General features: G+C 37.3%; 1 protein-coding gene across 1 annotated transcript in view; it reads left to right on the top strand.

The window, feature by feature from the left end:
• Positions 1-21610, top strand: part of ANGPT1 (angiopoietin 1) — a 362218-nt gene that overhangs the window by 74408 nt on the left and 266200 nt on the right. The window lies entirely within an intron of this gene.

The following is a 21610-nucleotide window of genomic DNA, read 5'->3' as shown; positions in this document are numbered from 1 at the left end:
CCACCAACTGTGAGATCATGACCTGAGCTGAAGTCGGATGCTTAACTGACTGAGCCAACCAGGTGCCCCTAATGTTTATTTTTACGAGAGAGAGAGAGAGAGACAGACAGAGCGTGAGCTGGGGAGAGGCAGACAGAGGAGACACAGAATGTGAAACAGGCTCCAGGCTCCAAGCTGTCAGCACAGAGCCTGATGCTGGGGCTTGAACTCATGAACTGTGAGATCATGACATGAGCTGAAGTCAGGTGCTTAACCAACTGAGCCACCCAGGTGCCCCGGGTCTTGTTCTTATATACATTCAGCCATTCTCTATGTTTTAAGTGGAGAATTTAATTCATTTACATTTAAAGTAATTATTGATAGGAAAGGACTTACTGTTGCCATTTTGTGAATTGTTTCCTGGTTGTTTTGTAGATTTGTTGCTCCTTGTTTCTTCCTGCTGTCTTTTTGGTGGTTTGATATTTTTTGGTATTAGTATTCTTAGACTTTTTTGTCACTTCTTTTGTGTAATTACTATAGGATTTTCCCTTGTGGCTACTATTAGACTTACATAAAATATCTTAAACTTGTAACCCCCTATTTTAATCGGATAACAACTTAACTTTAATAGAATTAGTAAACACTACACTTTTACTTCTCCTTCCCCTTACATTTTAGGTTATTGCTGTACAATTTACATGTTGTGTGTGTGTGTGTGTGTGTGTGTGTGTTTGTGTGTATAATAACAGATTATTGCATTTATAGTTATTTTACTACATTCATTTAAAAAAACTTAAACGAGAGTTACACCACTATTACCATACTTCAGAATCTAAATATGAGTATATATTTACCATTACCAGTGATATTTATACTACTTTTTTGTGTACTTATAATGTTAATTAGCATTTTTTTTTTTACCTCTATTCAGAGAACTGCCTTTAGCATTTCTTGCAAGACAGGTTTGGTGGTAATGAACTCTCTCACCTTTTGTAGTTGGGGAATGCGTTTATTGTTCCTTAATTTCTGAAGGATAGCTTTACTAGGTATAGAATTCTTGACTGACAGTTATTTTCTCTCAATATTTTGAATATGTCATCCTACTCTTTGGCCTGAAAAATTTCTGTTGAGATATCCACTTGTAGTCTTATGGGCTTCCCTTGTATGTAACTTCTCTCTTTTCTCTTACTTATCTTAAAATTCTTTCTTTGTCTTTGACTTTTCACAATTTAATTATAATGTATCCTGCTGTATCCCTATTTGGGTTCAACTTATTTTGGCCTCATACATCTGGATGTCCATTTTGTTTCCAGGATTAGGAAGTTTTTAGCCATCATTGCTTTAAGTATACTTTCTATTGCTTTGTCTTTTTCTTCTTTTGGAATTGCTATAATGCAAATATTGTTTCTTCTCACTGTGTCTCATAATATCTGTAGGTTTTATTCAGTTTGTTTATTCTTTTTTCTTTTTGGTCCTCTGGGTAATTTCCAGTGTCCTATCCTCCAGGTTGCTGATACTTCCTTCTGCACACTCAAGTCTCTTTCTGAAACTTTTTATTGAGTTCATCAATTCAGTTGTATTTCTCAACTCAAGAATTTCTTTTTCCTTCTTTTTTTGATGGTTGTTGTTTCTTTGTTGAATGTATCATTTTGTTCATGCATTGTTTTCCTAATTTTGTTTAGTTGTCTGTTTTTGTTTTCTTGTAGTTCACTGAATCTCTTTAAGAGGATTATTCTGAATTCTTTGTCTCACAGTTCATAGATCTCTATTTCTTTAAGGTCAGTTATTGGAGCTTTATTAGTTTCCTTTGGTGGTGTCATATTTACCTGATTTTTTTGTGGGGGGGGGTGGTGGATTCTGGATTCCTCATATTGGTAGTTGTGTGTTTAAATAATTGGGCTCCTCTTTCAGACTTTACAAGTTTGCTTTGGTAGACACATTTCTTCACCAGTCAGCTCAGTCTGTGTTTCTTCGTATGTTTGCTGGTAATGTTCTTGGGCAGGTGAGGTCTGTTATTATAGTTTGCTTTTGGGCAAGGCAATTGTTTGAGCTTTGAGGACAGGGATTGGGGAGGGACAGTGTTCCACTGGCTGAGAACACTGAGTTGGATAGGACTGCTAGCTTGGTTCCCTGCCCATATAAGGCTGTAGAATGGGCTTCATAGGTGTCTAGATTGTCTCTTCAGGCTTACTGAAGAGTCAGGACTAGGTACTCTATTCATTAGTAGGTGCAGCTATGAATTAGCTTCCCTGGCCTGGCATTGTAGCAGGACAGGACTCAGGGCCTGTACAGTGAGTTAATTAACAACCCAAATCAGGCTAGAGTATGCACTGAAATCTCTAGTTAGGTGAGGCCAGTTTTGTTCTACAAATGGGAGAAGCCACAGACTGTGCTGTCTATATAAGTGTTACTGTGTATAGAGCTATTGAGTGGGCTGTGCAGCTTTCCATGTGCTCTGGTTAGGTGTCCTGGTTAGACAGGCTGAAGTCTGTATTCAGTGATAAGCTGGGCTATGAATTAGATTCCCTGACTAGGTGCAGTGGGAGAAACAGCTCTAAAGCTAATAAAACTCTTTGTTGTCTTAATTCAAGCTGACCTGTACCCCCAAGTTCTCTGATAGAATAGGGTCCTGGTTTTATTCTGCAAACTATTGGTTCTTCCTGCCCACCTTATGACTTGAATGCCACTGGTTATCAAGGTTTCCAGGAGTTATTTCTAGTCCTTCTGGTCAGATGCTGGAAGACATTCTCCGCTGTGGGTGGGGCTATGTCTCAGCCCACTTGCCTTAGAGGAATGGGTGGGGCCTCTTCAGGCTACTCTCAATTTCCCAAACAGGCTGTCTTGCTGGGAGGGGCTGGGAGCTACCCTCAGCCTTGGCTATGAATTAATTCTCTTGCCTGTGTATAGCACAGGAGTGCTCCATGGTAGTTACTAGCTTTGGTGTGGGGACAGTCAGCTCTGCTTGCTTGCTTCTAGGCTTGAGTGCTGGTGGTTTGCACAGCTTCCAGAAGTTGTCACCAGTCAGATGGGGCTGGAAGACACTGTCTGCAGCAGGTGGGGCTGTAGTCAGTTTTTTTACCTTGGGCATGGGCAAATCAGGCTTTAGGTTCAGCAAAATTCCTTGTTTGAGCATCCAAATCAGGCAGATCTGCATCCCATGGCATTCTCTTGCCAGGGCGCAACCCCAACCTGGTTCCGTAGATGAGCATAACTGCTGGTTGGGACTACTGCTTGGGTACTGCAGGTGTCTGCCAAGATTCATGCGCTGGTTGCTACACATTCTCCCCCTTCTCCATCACAGTCAAATTCCAAGTGATTGAGCCCTGTAGATTCCCCTACAATCTTCATGGTAAAACATCTGATAGAGGCTCCTACAAAGTGACTCATAATGCTGGGAATGCTGGTTATCCCCTGTGGCTTCTCTTTTCCCACTGGGGGGAACTGAAGGTTCAGGGCAGATGTTTCCATGTGATGGTGCACTGGCCTGGGGGAGGGGCAACTTGGTCAACGTGTGGCCATTTTTTTTTTTTACCCTTCTAATGTCATTTCTCTTGGTCTCTGTGGTGCAGGGGTTTGCTTCAGCCTCACTCCCATGTTCTAGGAGTCTGTCAGTGGTGTCTTGATATTGAATAGATGTTAGTTGTTTTTCTTGTATTGGAGGGGTGAAGTCAAGAAAAACCTATGTCAACATCTTGGTGGCATCCCTTCGGGTCATTTTTTCAATCTATTCATCACATGTACCCTTCCTACCTGCATTTTTCCCACATCTGGATTAGTAACTCCCTCCCTATGCTTCTAAAATACTTAAAACTCACTCAATTATTGAATATACCAATCACATTATAATTATACACATTTCCTCCTGCGAGCATATAAGCTTCATGAGGGCAGAAATAGTCTCTTTTTGTCACTTCTGTATATTACTTCATGTATAGTAAACTTCTGTTGACTAATGATTTGTTCATGTGACTATAGATTACCTCTATCCTCAGTGCTTAGGACATTGGCTAGCACATGGTAGGCATTCAATCAAAGTTTGTCCAGTGAATGCTTAGATGAAAATGCTGCTGTTATTAAGATAATTCAGAAGGATTTTGTTCAGTGATTTCTCTGATAATTTAACATTCAAAGGGACTCCTTAAAATATTAATAACCAAAGTTACAAATATCCATTCTGGCATTGGAATATATGGACAGAAAGAGATATTCCAGAGAGCAAGAGCTGCTCCTTGAATCCCATTTCTCCAACTTCTCTGATATAGCCTGAAAGTATTCTGGATTATGGTGAGGTAAGTTGTATACCTCAAATCACGGGCTTAACTTCTCATTGTATGCCAGGGCCCAGCAGCCATTTCTTATATAACAAAAATAAAAACTGTTTCTGGCAGTCTTCCCTTCATTTATTTCTTCCTATTTACCAAGCAGATGGCCTGGAAGTTGCCGGAGAACTCTCATTTCTGGAGTGGCCCTTCTCCCTGTAAACTGAGGAATATTCTTAACTATAAAAATAATGGTATAAATTTTGATTGGTTTTCTGAGAAAGCCCTCAATATAGATCTAACTTATTAAATGGTAAAATATTGTCTTTTTGCAGTTAAAGTTCTAGAATAGAGTATTTGGGAAAGATATTTATACTGTGGTATTGTATATATGAAATAGATTTTTATGGACTAGCCTGGGGACCTGCACAATGATTGTAAGCCTCCATTTGAAAAATGGTTCTCTGTGATATCCATTAATTAATCCATTAATTCATTTGTTTAATAAACTTTTCTGGAGCCTTTCCTATGGGCTAGATAGAGCATTACTAATACGTGCTATCATAGCCCTCAGGAGATGACAGTACCAAAATGAGAAGTTCTATGTAAACTGATAATTATTATTTAACACGTAATTTGTGTCAAAAGGATGATTTGCATGCATTACTCTAGGTAACAAGGAGAGGTCTGCCTAATGAAGAACTTGAACCTGTCTTGAAGAATTAGACGGCATTTATCACAAGTAGAAGGTTTGTAGAGAACATTCTAAGCCACGGAATGGTATACTAAAAGCCACAGAGTTCTGGAAGGAAAGGTCTCATTTAGGAATGACTGAAGAAGTTCAGTGGTAGAGATGATGAGAAGTGGGGAGTGGGGATGTAGAAAATGCTTGCCAGAGCCTTGCATGTGAAGGTACTATGATAAGGAGTTTGAAATGTCTCTAGAAAGGGTTCAGGATATTTATGCAGCAAAATGAGTGGATCCGATTTGTTTTGTGGGAACTCTGGGAGCAGAAGTACCCATTACAAGGCTCATGAAAATGCTCAACTGAGCAACAATGATGGCCTTACTAATGGCAGTGGCAGCAAGTTGCAAAGGAGGATATTCAAGTAAGAGTACTGAAGGAGAAATAACAGGATTTCATGGCCAATTAAGGAGGCAGTGGCAGAGGGCAGCAAGATGGGTAGTGGTGCTAGAAGAAATTGAGGGAGGAAAAGTAGAGACTATTGTAGAGATTTGTGTTTGAGGAACTTGAGAACTTACTGTTCATGAAATATGAGAGAATGAGCTGATCTGGAGTAATAGATAATGAATAGGTGATATTTGAAGTGGAATTACAGTGTTAAAACTCAGGAGTCCACACCATTTCCTGAAAATTGCTTCCAAACATCAGTTTCTCCTTTTACTTATTCAATATCTTGGTCCCACAGAAGAAATTGGTTATGTTCTTGTTCTCAAATGTATCTTCTAGACAATAGACCACACACTTAAGTCAGCATTTCTTTAAAATCCAGCCAAGCAGAATGATCATCCTGCCTTGAGCCCCCTCTCTACTCCATGCAGACAGTTGTAATTTCACTTTTTTGTATTAATGAAAGCTTGTCAAGACTCAGTCTTATGTGACATATGATTTTGGCACCTAGAACAAGTTGATAAATTATTGTGTAAAAAAAATACCTTTTTCTTGAACTCTGGGGTTTGCTGTCTTTTTCCTAGGCTTTTAATCTTGTAACAGGATTAACTAGAGATGCAGAAACAGTAGGAAGATACCCATCTATCTGTTGATCTATTGATATGTCTTGTGATTTGATGGAGTAATTACAGAGACTTGACCTGTGGGGGCTGGGTAAAGTCCCTGAAAGTTGTCTCTCTGTCTGGTGCTAGCCTGAAGTCCATAGGGTAAGCAGTTAAGAAGAGAAAATCACCAGCCAGCTGGAACTCCACAAGGATGATCTGAGACCTCATAAATGCCTGTGAGATCAGTTAGCAGATAAGCAAAATGTGTGTGCAACAAGACTGCTATTGACTCCCTTACATCCTCTCAAATCTCCCCTCTTGGCTTGGGAAGCTTTTCTATCCAATATGGGCATTGGATTTACTTTAACACAAGCAACAGAAGAAGCTCTTTGACCTTCATTCACTCTTACTTTGTCAATTTATAATCTTGGTAAGCCTCAGAAAGTTTAGCTCTGCTGGAGAAAGCAACATCATTGTGTCAACAGATGCTTCTGAGTATTTATGCTATTCAAACTCCATTGTGCTTCACGCTCACTTTCCAATCTTTTATTATTCCTTAGTGATAATGTGCTACTGTGTTTTTTCCACACTTCTCAAGCTCTCAAATTCAACTTCAATCTTCTGACTCTCAGACTATAACCTTATCTCTTCCATCTCAGAGTCTGTAGGAAATAAAATTATGCGAATCCCTGCAAGCGCAGAGAGATGAGGTACAGAACGGGAGAGAATCCTAGCAGGCTCCACACTGTCAGTGCAGAGCCTGATGCGGGGCCCGCCTTTGAGATCATGACCTGAGCCGAAACCAAAGACTCTGACAACCAACTGAGACCTCCAGGTGCTCCGCTTTGAATTTTTAATCTCTTTCCCTCCATTAAACTTACAAGCATATTCACATCACCCATTTCCTTAAATATGTATGTATTTTGAGTCCCACCTCTACCCCTTTTTTTAAACCAGCTTCTACCACAACCACTCTGTGAAAAGTCCTAAAGGCAAATAAGCTCCTAATTAGCAAATCTAACAGACTCTTCTCTGTTGTCATCCTCCCTGACCTTTCTGCAACACGTGGCCAAGTTTACATCTTGACACTGTCATCTTGGATTGCTTCCTAGTCGTCTTTGCTATCTCCTTCTTTACCTAGCCCCTAAATATAGGTTTCTTTCAGGATTCTTTTCTTGGCCTCCTTATTCTAAGCTGTTCCTTCTGTGATTGATTAAGAATTCAAGGAGCAATGTTTAACAGAGATATAATGCAAGCCACATGTATAATTTTCCTAGTAGCCACCTTACAAAAAGTAAAGAAACATAATAATTTAACTTTAATAAACTTTATTTAACTCAGTGTATCTACAACATCATCATTTTAACATGTAATAAACTAAAATTTAGTGATGAAATATTTTACATTTTTTTGGTACCATCTGTTTAATATCCAGTGTGTACTTTACTCTGAGCATGTATCTCAGTTTGGACTAGTCCTGGTACTAGTTCAGGTACTCAGTAGTCTCACGAGGCTAGTAGCCACTGCCTTGGACATTACAACTCTGGAATTTATAAACTCATCCTGAATTTTTAGTTCCAGAGCTGGAATTCCAACTCCTACTAAAATCCCATATTTAATTTCTTATTTGTACATTCTATCACTTGTAGTGGTGGCAGTTATCTATAAAAACACAAGACAATGATTTTACTCCATTACTCACTTATCTTTATGGTTCTCCACTGACTAATGAAAAGCATACTAATAAACATAAATCTTGGAGTCACAGAAAATTCTGTTTGACTAACGTCACTGTTTGACTAACTTTCACATGATTTGGGACAGTCTTTCCCAAATTCTGTTTTGTCATCTAAAATAGGGAGCAAGTAATACTTATCTTTTGGATGTGTTGTAGGAATCTGTTGATATTATTCCTCATATAGGGCATGACCCATAGTAATTGCACAATAAATGGTAGCGAGGTCATTAACATGACATTCGAGGTTCTCCATTCTTAACATACCTTTCCAATGTTGTGTCCTCCTCTGAGATCCAGCTACATACCTGTACTCTCATTCATTTATACCTTCATTTCTTCATTCTTCAGAAAACATCCCTATAATGAGCTAGGTCCCATGACTAAATCTTCCCTTAAGGAATGCATTTATTCATTAATTTGTTCATTGAAGAAAAATTGATTAAGAATAGACTTTGTGTTACTATGTTTAATGTTTGAGGTAAATTACTGAAGAAAAGAGACAAAACATTTACTCTTAGGGAATTTCTGTTTTAGTTTGAAAGACAGGAAATAAAGAGTAAGTACAATCAACTAAAAATTACATAGTGTGGTAGAAGCCTATGAATGGTATGCGGGAAAAGTTGAACAGAGTTAAGTGATATCAGGAATGGAGAGATGTCTCTTATCCACTCTAAGTACCTGGATACAATAGTTTCTGTTATGCATCTTCAAATAGTGTGTAACTGGTGCTTTGAACATAATAAGCACTAAATAAAGAACAATTGGACCCAATGAAATGTGTAGGTAAATGCAATCCAATTTCTAAGCATTGTAGATATGAATTTTGTGAGCACTTTTTACTTTAAATTAGAGCATCTTTGATATTCTCTAGCAGAGTTCTTACAGCTGGCACTCTAATAGGTACCTTTGTTTCCCCACAATTTTAATTCTTCAGATGGGGTACAGTAGGGTATAAGTATAGGGATAGTGAATGGATCCTGTGCCAGTTGGAATATATAGACAGTCATAGCTCCATGTTGTATTATATTAATAAATATTGTGCAAAAAAAAATGAGTGGGCTGGTAGTCTAAAAATTCCAGAGTTTTTGGAGTAGGCAAAGTTGAGTAGGCTTAAATAGGTGAATGTATCTTAGTCTCACTAAGAAGACTATTGCATATAGTATGCAGCCTTTCTCAGACAATTAACAGAAGAACTGATATCTGAAAAGATTAGAGTTTAGGTAACTGCACATTTGGAAATTATGTTTTGGAAAACAAATGGTAATGCAGTCAGAAGTGCTTATACTGTAAATAGGATAGTTATATAATTTATCATTGAAAGCAGACATTTTTGAGAATGATATCACATTTAATAGTTATGCCAGGAGAACAGGCATCAACCGAGATTGTCCCCAGTAAATTGGAGCATATGGTCACTCTGTTTGTAAGACACTCTATCTATAGTTCAATGTACATTCATATCTTTCCTCACATACATTTTCTCCTTAGTTTCTCCAGCTCCCTTGGGAGATGGGTCTAAGGGAAACCCTGGAGAAAAGAAAGCAATAGTTATGTGCTTCTTTTGGATGAAGATTTTTTTAAATTTTCAGTAACATAATGTACTATAAGAGAGAAAATGAAAAATGAAGACTTTGAGGAAATACATGCTTAACCTTTACAAGCAAATTAAGTAGATATGTCAGTTATCCTTGTAGCTAGTAACTTAGTGAGACTTTTCAACTTAAACATTTGTTTTGGTTACCTTTCCAGAGATATTATGAGAGAGATAATTTTGCATATACTGATATATTTTGGGCTATTTTTGAAATGGGGAACACTATCAATGTTTATGAAGTAAGGTTTTTAAAAAAAATTATAGGTTTGGAAATTTTATAATAAAAAGTAAATACTAGTGTAAAGTCCATGAAACTTGACAAAATAAATTGTGATTTCTCATGAATATATGAGCAGTCACTTGTATAATTAAATGTGCATCTCGCTCTAAAAATCTACACTAAATTAAGGGACAGATCAGACTCCAGTTTTCTGCAACAAGTTCTATTTCTGTTCTTCATATAAACAAACAAAGCAAACTAATAACTTGCTCTTCTTAAAGTAGAATTCAGTATTCCTTATACTAATTATAGCCTGCCCTCAGCAAACAGTTTTTAAATGCAACATCTAAATTCAGGATCATTGGGCATTAAAAAAAATAAAGAAGAAGAACATTATTCAGAATACTCCATAAACTAAAAGGGGTAATATTTTTATAGGGTTTTGGATAAATGTTTTATGACTCTCAGAAGAGAAAAGTTCTAATTTTATTGAGGAACATTTTGTCCTCACATCTCCTTCCAAGTTTAGTAAATAGAGAAAGTCCCCAGTGCAAAGGCATGAAGTGCTTATGTATTCACCAGAACATATTTTTTTAGGAGACAGTATTATTAATACAATTTAAAGAAATTCATTATTAAAGTGGAAACTTATCCTGAGTTGAGTTAAAGGATAAACCACATTGTAATTTTTCTAAAGCAGCATGAACATCATAATTTGCATTTTCTGTTTCCTTTGACCTGACTCTGATTACCTTTGAGTCTGATTGTCTCCAAACGAAGCAACCAGCCTTGACATGTATAGACAGAAGACATGGTTACCCTGGCAACAGGCACCATGGACCACATGTGACCCTTCTCGGAAGAAAGTCTATGCCTCCTTTTTAAAACATAAAACCAAACAAAAAATCTGCTGTCTCCTATTTGAAACAAAACAAAGTCCCTGATTTGTAATACTAACAGAAAAAAATATTTCCAACCAATTTCAGCTTCTTTATTAGGCAAACTCTTTTACTATGGATTTGGAGATGGATCCTCATCCCCATGTTAATTTCATCACCAATTGATTAGGTAGCTATAAGGTAATAAACCTGTTTCTGGCACTTACAGTCTGAAGATCCAGCAGAGGGAGCCCACATGTTGTTTTTTAAATGTCAGTCTAAAATTATGACATAATTTTAAATGTTCTAATAATAGAACTCTTGATATTTCTGGATTCTAGAGATACCTACCCATTGAAGTATAAATACTCTAATGTCATTTTGTCATTTTGATGTTTAAATCTAATGAAGTGCCAGTATTTCTTAACCCATGGTTATGTGAGTAAACAATTTTTGGATCTTTTTTGTGCAACCAATTCAAGAATATCTAATGGGGGCTGATCTAACTTTATTTGATTTCCCAGTTTTTAGCCATATTCACCCCAAACCCCCACCACCACCCACCTCCCCAGTGTTTGACTAGAGACAATCAGTGGCACACCCACAAAAAATGTCATGGAATAGTCCTCTAACTGAGGACAAAAAAATTGAGCAATCTCTAGTTGGTTTCATAAAAAGAACACAAGTGGCTTACATGGCATTGTTTCCATGTCAAGAAAGATGTCTTTGAAAATGACATGCCTTCCATAGGAAGCTGTGGGATTCCAGGCCCTGCCTTGCTCCCAGAACACACAGAGATTCTGAGTGTTGTTCATCAACAAGGAACAATCATGTGCTCAGTCATTCTTTCAGAGATATTCATTGATTTCCTTCTGTATTCCAGTCACTGTTTCAAATTTGGAAATATAAGCATAATAAAAATAGCCATAATTTATTGAATTCTTGTGATATAGATACTATGCTATATAGTCTCTTTTAAGCCTTATGGTAACCAATTTACAGATGAAAAACTGCATCTCAGAGAACTTAAAATAAATTGCCTGTTTTCCCAAAGGTAATAAGTAACAGAGCTTGAATTTGAATGCAAGTCTGTAAGGCCCTAAATTGTACACTGGTAACTGCTATGAAATATTGCCTTCCTAGGCTCAAGGGGTTCACAGCCTATTGATTTCAATCTTGCTTCTACTGAAACACAGATTTCTTGCCCTTAGTACAAAGACTTTTAAAAAGGAAAAGAAAAAGTGGTTAGTATTTGAGCGTTTATCATGTACCAGTCACCATGCTAGATGTCTTCTATGTCTCATTTCTCTTTATAGCAGCCCTAGGATACATATTATCCCTCCTTTACAGAGGAAGAAACTGAGACCTTGGAGATTATATAATGTACCCAAAATGATACTGTGAACACAGCATTTGAATTTAGATCTTTCTGATTTTAAAATCTTCTTTGTCATCCTACCTGTACTTAGCACAATTATTTCTTCCAAGCAGTTCCTCACAAATGAAGGTTTCCCAAGTAGTTATTTGAATTTATCTCATAGTATAAAGTATTTTATTTTATTTTGTATTATTTTTTAATGTTTATTTTTGAGAGAGAGACAGAGAGAGAGAGAGAGAGAGAGAGAGAGAGAGAGAGCGCATGAGGGGTGGAGGAGAGAGAGAGAAGGAGACACAGAATCCGAAGCAGGCTCCAGGCTCTGAGCTGTCAGCACAGAGCCCGACGTGGGGCTCTAACTCACAGAGTGCAAGATCATGACCTGAGCCAAAGTCAGAGGCTTAACTGACTGAGCCACCCAGGCGCCCAATAGTATGAAATATGTCAAAGGAAATTTTCTAACTCTCAACTCAATTCTTTCACAGTTAAGTTTCTTGAAGTATAATAGGCTTATATTAATTTTTAAGTAAAAATTTTATTTTGCATTCATCAGATAGTCTAAACATTATTAGTTGAAACAAAGAATCATAGAGTTTAAAAACTGGTCAGTGACAAGACAGAACTACCCTTCTAACCCAGGAACCAGCATTTTCCTACCCAGTTTCAAAAAGAATTTAAGATGAATTGTATTAGAAACCTATTTAATCCTCAACCTGATGTTGAGTTTAACAAGTTAGTTTTCATGAGGCCAATGCTGGATTGTATTCATGGTGTTAAAGTTAACATTAATGTAAGTCTTATCCAAAATAAAAAAAACAGAAAATTGATTTACAGCTCAAAATTTAATAAAAGTAGTTTCAGAATTCTTTTGAGATCAAACTAATGAGCCAAAGATGGTAAAAGTTTCAGAGCTTTTATTTGGGTAAAACACCAAGTTGAACCACATAATTAATATTAAAATATCAAGTTGGTATTATCAATGGGATTATGTCATTGGTTTACTAAACCACTATTTTTAAAAAAAAATTTTAATGTTTATTTTTGAGAGAGAGAGACAGACAAACAGAGCGTGAGCCAGGGAGGGGTGGAAGAGTGAGACACAGAATTTGAAGCAGGCTCCAGGCCCTGAGGTGTCAGCACAGAGCCTGATGCAGGGCTTGAACTCACGAACCCCGAGATCATGACCTGAGTTGAAGTAGGAGGCTTAATGAACTGAGGCACCCAGGTGCCCCATAAAACCACTAATTTTAATTATATATATAGTTCATTTTAATTCAGCAATTCTCTACATACAGTTTTTTTTTTTTTGAGGCTCACTTCTGTCATTTGCAGATGGACTGTTTCTGTAGGTAGCTTTCAAAACACACACACTTCCCACATGTGCATAAGTACATACATACACATGTGCACACACACAGTTTTATTTAAAATTTATTTATTTATTTTGAGAGAGAGAGAGAGAGAAAGCATGTGTGAACAGGGTACGGGCAGAGAGCGAGGGAGAGAGAGAATACTAAGCAGGCTCCATGAGTAGCTCAGAACCCCACTAGGGGCTCGATTTCACAACTGTGAGATCATGAACCTGAGCCAAAATCAAGAGTCAGCTCTTAACAGACTGAGCCACCCAGGAGCCCCTGCATACACAGTTTTTAAAGCAACCCATGATACTTTTGCAATGTACTTAGAGTCATAGAAGCAAAGTTTGGTAAGTGAGGACAGGCTAGAAGCTAAATCCTGATGGATTTTTGACCCCTGATATCTTGAGCAATTCGGAAAAAGTTGCCGCTGCTGGGGTAAGGGCATCTCAGTGGGAAGACAAATTTAGTTTCTAGAGGTCTTGCTTTCATAAAGTTCTCTAATCCTATCAACCCCTTCAGGTGTCTATGATATGATCTTAGCAGTGATAAGGCTCATATATAAGAAAGTCTGACTGAGCCTTAACTATGTTATTGGCTAAGTATATACTTCATAAACTTTCAGAATTGGTCTGGGGCAGAGAAAAATTAGCCACCCACAAAGTAATCATTGTATACTAGAAAAGCCATTCAAAAGAAATTGCAGATATGGCATTCAGTTTTAGAGAGGCTTACCATTGTTTCCATTGGAGGAAACAGGGCCAATGAAAAAATACCCAAGAACATAAAAATTAAAACAACAGCAATGATGTTTAACCATATTTCCATCCTGCTTTTAGTTCTTTTTTATCTGTTTCCCTTAGTTCTTTCTTAGTCCCTGACCCTTGCAGACTTTCCACAGTTGTTGGTTGAATGGGTAAATCCTGGAAGCCAGTATTTGCTGAGTGCTTTTTGTGTGCCAAACAGTATAATGAGAGCTTCTAACTGCATTTTCACATTTAAACTACATAATAAGTCCACGAGTACAGTTGTGGAAACTGAGGCTTCTGTTACATATTCAAGGTCACCTAGTGAATGAAGGAAGCAGGATTTGAAGCAAGATCTGTGTTTCTTGGGGATAATGCTTTTAATAACAGGATATGCTGCCATAAAGCAAATTAAAATTGGAGTGTTTTCATAATGAATTAAATTATTGGTGTGCACACTCATCCTGATCACACTTTTTTTTTTAAGTGACAATGATTATAGCTTGTTGCTACAAGTTTTCCTGGCTTACGTAAGGTATTTTATTTGGTTTGCTACAAATGCCTCCTTAAAGAATGTAGGGACCCTGGATTTAAATGTAATTTCAGGTCACTGGTTGACCCAGCTCCAAAATTCCTGTGAAAATTCTGCTTCCCACAGGGAAAAGATACATTCAGGAGTTAGGAACTGATGTACAACATTTCAGTTCTTACCACAAGGCCCAGAACTTCTGTGCATAAATGGGCTTTGGATCATGTTATATTATAACAGCCTATCATTTTGGCACCTGGTTATCACCTTACTGACATTCAAATTCCAGGACAGCTAGAAAAATGACTCTTTCCCCCTGAACAGTACTTTAAACAAAACTTGAACCTAAAGTGGGATTTGGAGTTCACCTCTGAGCTCATGGAAATGTGAATAAGGTCTAAGACCAGGTCAAACTGGTCAAATAGCTTAGAATTCAGTCTGATATTTTTTCTTTCTTAATTAAAAAAGGGATTATTTTCTCTTGCCATTGAGTGGCCTTTGGGTTGGGAATATTGTATAACCCACGCAGCCATCTTAATAAATTAGTCAGGAAATACACTGTTCAAGCAATCTTGTTTTTTTGGCCTATGGGGAGAATATATGGTTAAGTGAGCCAGGGGCTGGGGTAGGGAAGGAAATTTACATGATGAACATCAGGGAATTGCATTCTTTGTGCATTCAGGATCTGCCGTAATTCATTGCACTGATTAAATCCTATGAAGCAATTTCTAGTGTGTTGGATCTATAAAAAACTTGTATCACTGTTTTAGAATAGCTTACTTACCTAGAAAATTCATTTGTTACACAGTTGGATAAATTAGTTCTTGTTCTTCCATGGTGCCATACAACACATTTACTATGTTTTGTTTTGTTTTGTTTTTTGTTTTTTGTTTTTTTTTATCTTGAGTTCTATTTTCTCACAAATACAAGTTGAGACAGAATATGCCCTAACTGGCTATTCCTATGCAGGTAACCTCTTTCTTTTGGTATAAATATGGATGAGTGACTTGCTTAGTTCAGTCCATTCTTTTGAAAATAGCCTGAATTAAATGTGATTTTCAAGAGGCAGTCTGGAGATGAGATCTAGAAACAACTAGATTAAGCCACTTCTTTAATCACAGAATCTCTTGGTTGAAAGGTACCTCAAAGGTCACACAGTACAACCACATTAACTACAGTTTACCATTAACTACAATCAGTTAATATTCATCAAATACTTGCTAGCAACATATGCTCCAAAGTTTTCTTGATTAAAAAATAAACATTTTAATTTGATTTCCTATGCCTTAAGTTTAAAACCCTTGAAACGGTTCCTGATCAATGCTATTTAAGATGTAGTATAACAGCAGTTGGGCAAGGTACGTGTTTGTGGAAAGTTTGATGGTAGAGTGGTATTGTGTGACTACTGTTGGGATGTTTTACCCAGTTAGCACAGGAACTTTTCCGTAGACAGGTGGTCTGGATTCAAATGTGGCTTTGATGTTTACTAGGTCTGTGATCTCAAGTGCTATACCACATTTCTAAGTCTCAGTGTCATATTATATGAAAAGGAATAGCAAAGCACTGACCTCACAAGTTTGTTGGAAAGATCAAATGGAATAATATACATACATGACTTAGCATGGCACCTTACACATTGTATATACTCAATATGTGCAGCTATCATTTATATACTTTTTAATTTTTTTAAGGTTTATATTTGACAGAGAGAGAGAGAGAGAGCATGAGCAGGGGAGGGGCAGAGAAAGAGGGAGACACAGAATCCAAAGCAGGCTCCAGGCTCTGAGCAGTCAGCATAGAGCCCGACATGGGGCTCAAACTCACAGACTGCGAGATCATGACCTGAGCTGAAGTCGGATGCTCAACTGACTGAGCCACCCAGGCGCCCCAACCATCATTTATATTTATATTTATATTTACAGTTTTTTAAAATATATTATTTATACTTATGTTTACTATTATTATCCCACTATGATCCTTTTGACAGCATAATAGGTGTACCTGACATATAATAGGTGCTCAGCATATATTTATCAAATAAATTCATAATTGAGTAAGTGAAGGAGATATCTTCTCTAATACAAGTCAGTTAGGATTAGTGAATATTCATCTCAAAAACATTTATTGTACATTACACCTACGGGCACAACCTGTATTTATACATAAGTTGATAAGGACATCAAACTTGTGGGTGATCTCCGCTCACTCTTGGAAACCTAGATCTTGAGTATAAGTGAGTTGAGGTTTATGGGGAAACATGGCATGAGGTAATTTTACTAGAAGAAAAGTGTCATCCTTTATTTACAGCTAAACATAGGAGGCTCGGCCTAGACCTGCTTCATGGCCTAAACAGGTTTGGTAGGTTTGAGGCAAATAAAATGAAGAGCAGCTGTTGTTTAGTAAGGTTGAGCAAAGTCATGGACTCAGTGTCCTCACATTGACTTTAGGTAGTGTTGATTTCAAGATCGAAACTGGTGGTGCAGTTCCACAGTAGAATGTTGCTGTAGTGAGCATTTTCAGTAGTTTCTTGTTCTTCCTCTTCTTAGTAAAGAAAAAAGTATTTGAGTATCTGATATGAATGATCAAAACATGCAGATGCAAGTGAGAAGGAAAATTTCATTATGAATCACTGACAACATTAATAAATGGAATGACATTAATTAAATAAGGTGCATGCTACAAACTACCTTTTTAAAAGAAAACAGTTTTTCAAAAATATTTTTAAACAGTGAGGGATTATGGTATTTTATACATTATTAAAAATTTTACTATACTATCATCATTATCTTCACCATGGGCTGGTTTATTTCAGTTCAACAGCTATTTCTTGAGCACTTACTCTGTACTAGTGACTTGGTTCCTGAGGATATTGTACAAATGGGGAAATAAAGCTAGGTTTAGTTAAAAGATGTTCAGTGCTATGATGAATAGGAAGACATTATGAGGGAAATGAAAGGTAGATCAGAAAGGTCAGAAAAAGTTTCCTAGAGGGGATGAAACTTAAGATATGTTTTGAAGGTTGAGTAGGAGTTAGTCGTAAGGTGGAAGCGGGTGGTGGGGTTAGAATAGGGCATTTCAGGTAAAGGGAGCAACATGCCAAAGACCATGAAGGTGTGGCTCGTGAAGAACTACAAGTCATAGCACATGCCCAGAATATGAACTGTGGGGTAAGGAGGGCAGGGAATAAGACAGCGGCAGTGAACTGGGGCAAGTCATTTATTTCAGTTCCTTAGCATGATCAAATCACAGTATGCTGGCATTTTCAAAATGTGTCTCGATACTTAGTGATAACTGTTGCTTGGGAAAAAAAGAAAGCATAAGTCAAATGTATGTGGCATATGCTGGGTTAGACAGTGTTATGTATTGGTTTACTTCAAGTCTTTTTAGGACCTTTATTGTGCCAATGGCCTTTGTGATTTTGCAGGAGGAGGATTTGTACACAGTATTTTTTAAACTTATTTGAGCACAGACCGTCTTGTAGGATTGATGTTTCATCTTACAGGGTTTGCAGCATTTCCTAAACTTATTTGAACACAGACCATCTTGCAGGATTGGTGTGTCATGGAATGCACTCTTGGGAACCACTGCTGTAGACAACAGGGAGTCTGTAAATAATTTTTAATATGAGAATATAGCTTATTCTAGTAGCAAGGTAGAGGAGGAATGTAAAAGGGGAAAAATTAGATGGAGGCAGATTATTATCTCCTTATAATAGTCCTGGAGTGGCTTAGAGAGAAATGGATGGAGCAGACCCAACCTTCATCAGTAGGCAACAATAACGAAGAGAAGGTGATTGATTGAGAAGCACTTAGGAATCTATGGGAAACACAGATATGATGATTTTGTTATTCTATTTAATTATGAGGTTGAAATCAGCAGGACAAGGCAACTGATTGCACATGGAGGGTGATGAGAGAATGAATGAATCTGTAATGGCTTGGGTTCCTAATTTGGGAAAGTGGGTGACAAGTGGTGCTTTTCATTGAGATCTGAAATACTGGAGGAATAATTTGGCATTAATAAAATGGAGAAGGGCACTTTTAGGCATATACAATTTAATATTCCTAGGGAACATATGAGTTGAATGTCATATAACAAGTGATATGGATGTGGGAGTCATGAGTATACAATGGCAGTTCAGTCCCTGTGAATGGATCTAGGGAGGAACATGGATAATTTTACCAAAAAGCAACTTTCAAAAAGCCATCCCTTTCAGGGAGTTGCTTTCAGAGGTTTATCCATGTAAGAAATTGCCTTTTGGCTAATTATACATTGGAAAATTGTCTATAGACAAATTGACCTAGAGCCATGAGGAAAGCTGTATAGCAACAGAAGAATTTAGGACTAAGGTGAACCTTTGAATTAAGGGACAGCAGGGAAAAGAGAAGCTCATAAAAGATAAATGAAGAGCTATAGATACTACCAAATTTTCACCAGCATGGAACTTTATACTGCTAAGCAAATAATTTATTCATATAAAAATGACAGCCTCAACAGAATTAATACCAAACTATTTAAGTGGCAAAAGAGTTGAGAAAGTGTTTTGTAATGTGCTTAAATGGTCCAAGGTCAGGATTAGCTGAACTACTTTATTTCTATCAACAGTCCACTGTTAACCATGTCACCCATTTCTATTATATATTTTTAACATAAGTCAATCTAAACCTAGACTTTACTGCCTATAATAGTGACAGCTGAATATAGCTAGACACATTACACATGTATAACTAATAGCAGTCAGCATTTTTGAAGATGGAAATAAATGAGTATTTTATTTCTAAGATCCATTGCTTAAATAAGAAATGACTATCTATGATTCTCGGAACTCATGGGTTTTTTCAGCAATGATCTGTTACTTTAAGAATTAACTCTCTCTTATATATATAGCTTCTGCTGGGCCATGATGTGTACCTGGGATTTCAGGTCATCACCAAAGAATAAGTGTGTGGCCTCATGTATGTGAGGGCCAAGTGGCCAGTAGAACAAGCAGAAGACAGGGTTTCTAGCCTCGGGGTTTATTTATTTAATAATTTTAATTTTATTTTTAATGTTGTTTTATTGTGGTAGTAACACCTAACATGAGATCTACCTTCTTAACAAGTTTGTATATGTATAGTACAGTATTGTTAACTATAGGGACAATGTTGTACATCAAATATCTAGAACTTTTATGTCATATGTAATCGAGATTTTATGCCTGTTGATTAGCAACCTCTCATTTCACCCTCCCCTCATTCCCTGTCAACCACTCTGCTAGTCTCTTATTATATGAATTAGATTATTTTAGATACCTCATATAACTGGAATCATGCAATAGTTATCCTTCCATGTCTGGTTTATTTTACTTAGCATAACGTCTTCAAGGTTTAGTCATGTTGTCACATACAACGAAACATTAGGCTGGTGTTGGGGAAGAGGAGGAAAGAAGTCTTTATAGAGTACTACCACAAGTGCTATAAAGCAGGAAGGACAAAAGAACAAACTGAAAATCAGAACACAAGGTAGTCATCAACAGTAGCTGCTCTTCTTCTGAGGTCTCTAAAGTTTACACTTTAATTTTTCTGGTAATCAGTGAAGATCCATTCCTGAATGAGGGTTCTGGGATGCAAGCTCCTAGAAGGAGAAGACAAATACTTGGAGACTATATTTGAATGATATCAACACCTGTGAGTTAAAAAAAATAATTCTAGTATTTTATCTACCTAAATCTAGGCAGCCAGGCATTGGCTACACATTTTTTTTAGAGAGGGTGGGAATATTTTCCCCATATTTCCTAAGCTGTGCTCTTCTAGCCCTGGCATTTTAGGGCATACTGTGCCTGTATCTAGAATGCTGTCTTTCTCTTATCTATCCAGATGTTGTCTGTCCTTCATGGTTCAGCTAAAGATGGTTTTGTCCATGAAGATTTTCCTGATATCGCTTGTTAATATATCATTGTTCTATGCCATTAGTTCATTCAAAAAATATTTATTGAATATCAGTTACATGTCAGACTCAGTTCTTAGACCATGGTATAGCAGTGAAAAAAACCAAACTCCCTTTCTCATGGAGCCTACATTTTAGAAGGGAGAAATTAAGTAAACAGATAATATTTTTTCTCTTTAGATAGACAAATAGAGATAGAGATATAAATGGATGGATGGATGCAGGGACTGAGAGATAGATGGATGACAAGATTGATAGAACTGATAGAGATTTAGTTGATAAAGTCTGTAAAGAAAAATAATAGGTGATAATAATAATAGGTAAATAAAAAGAGTGGTCGGCATATATATAGTGATGGGCTAATATTTTAGCCAATGTGTTCCCAATTATTAATGTTTGCTGCCATATTGTAAGCTCTTTGAATAGAAGAGTGCTGTTTTTCTACTTCTCTTATCCTCTTATCAGTGTCCAAGCTCAGGGCTGGACTTGGGTAATAAGCTTAACAGATATGTGTTTATTGACAAAGTTCTTCACTTTTCATCCAGATATTATAGCATCACAGAGGCACAGTTTTAGTTTCCATTGAAATGTCAAATTGGCCTAAAAAGGCTGGCTTAGAGATGTGTTTGCTTTCATATTTATATGCAGAGCAATATGCTCTAAATAAATCCGAAGGGATTCAATAACAATTTTTGGCAGCAGCTTCTCTTTCGTGCTTCTATTTTTCTTCCTTGGTTTTCCCCCAGTGTTTTCACATCACTAGGAGATTTCCTAGTGTAATTAGTGTGGCTCCTCCCAGTGACTTTTCACCCTTGCCCTGAATAGATGAACAAGCTGAGCCAGAAAGGAAAGGAGGGTCATGACAGAGGTTACTGAGGGCATTCTTGGGGCTGGGAGGAGTAGAAGTGTGTGTGGGTTATGTTCTCTCCTCCATTTGTACCTCAACCCCTTAAGTTCTCACTAAACCTGTCGTAGAAGGGCACACACTATTAAAACAAAAAACTGGATTTTTGCCCAGGCAGTTATCAGGGGCAGTGCTAGGAAGAAGAAAAACAGAGTTAGAGAAAAGAGAAGAGGGACAGGGGAAAAATACATCTCAGAGGGTCAGAAGTGAACCAGGCCAAAAAATGTTTTGCCAGGCTCTTGTATCAGACATGGCATCTCCAGATAGAGTTTCTCAAACCCGGTGAACTTTCACATGGCATTAGGAAGAATTCTACTTGGAGTCTGGGGGAATTTATAGTATTCTTGGAAAGGGTTTTTAAACATCACTAG

The sequence above is a fragment of the Prionailurus bengalensis genome, chromosome F2, assembly GCF_016509475.1.
Source record: "Prionailurus bengalensis isolate Pbe53 chromosome F2, Fcat_Pben_1.1_paternal_pri, whole genome shotgun sequence".
In the NCBI taxonomy this organism is placed as follows: Eukaryota; Metazoa; Chordata; class Mammalia; order Carnivora; family Felidae; genus Prionailurus; species Prionailurus bengalensis.
The sequence above is the reverse complement of the archived record's forward strand: the minus strand, read 5'-3'. Positions and strand labels throughout refer to the sequence as shown.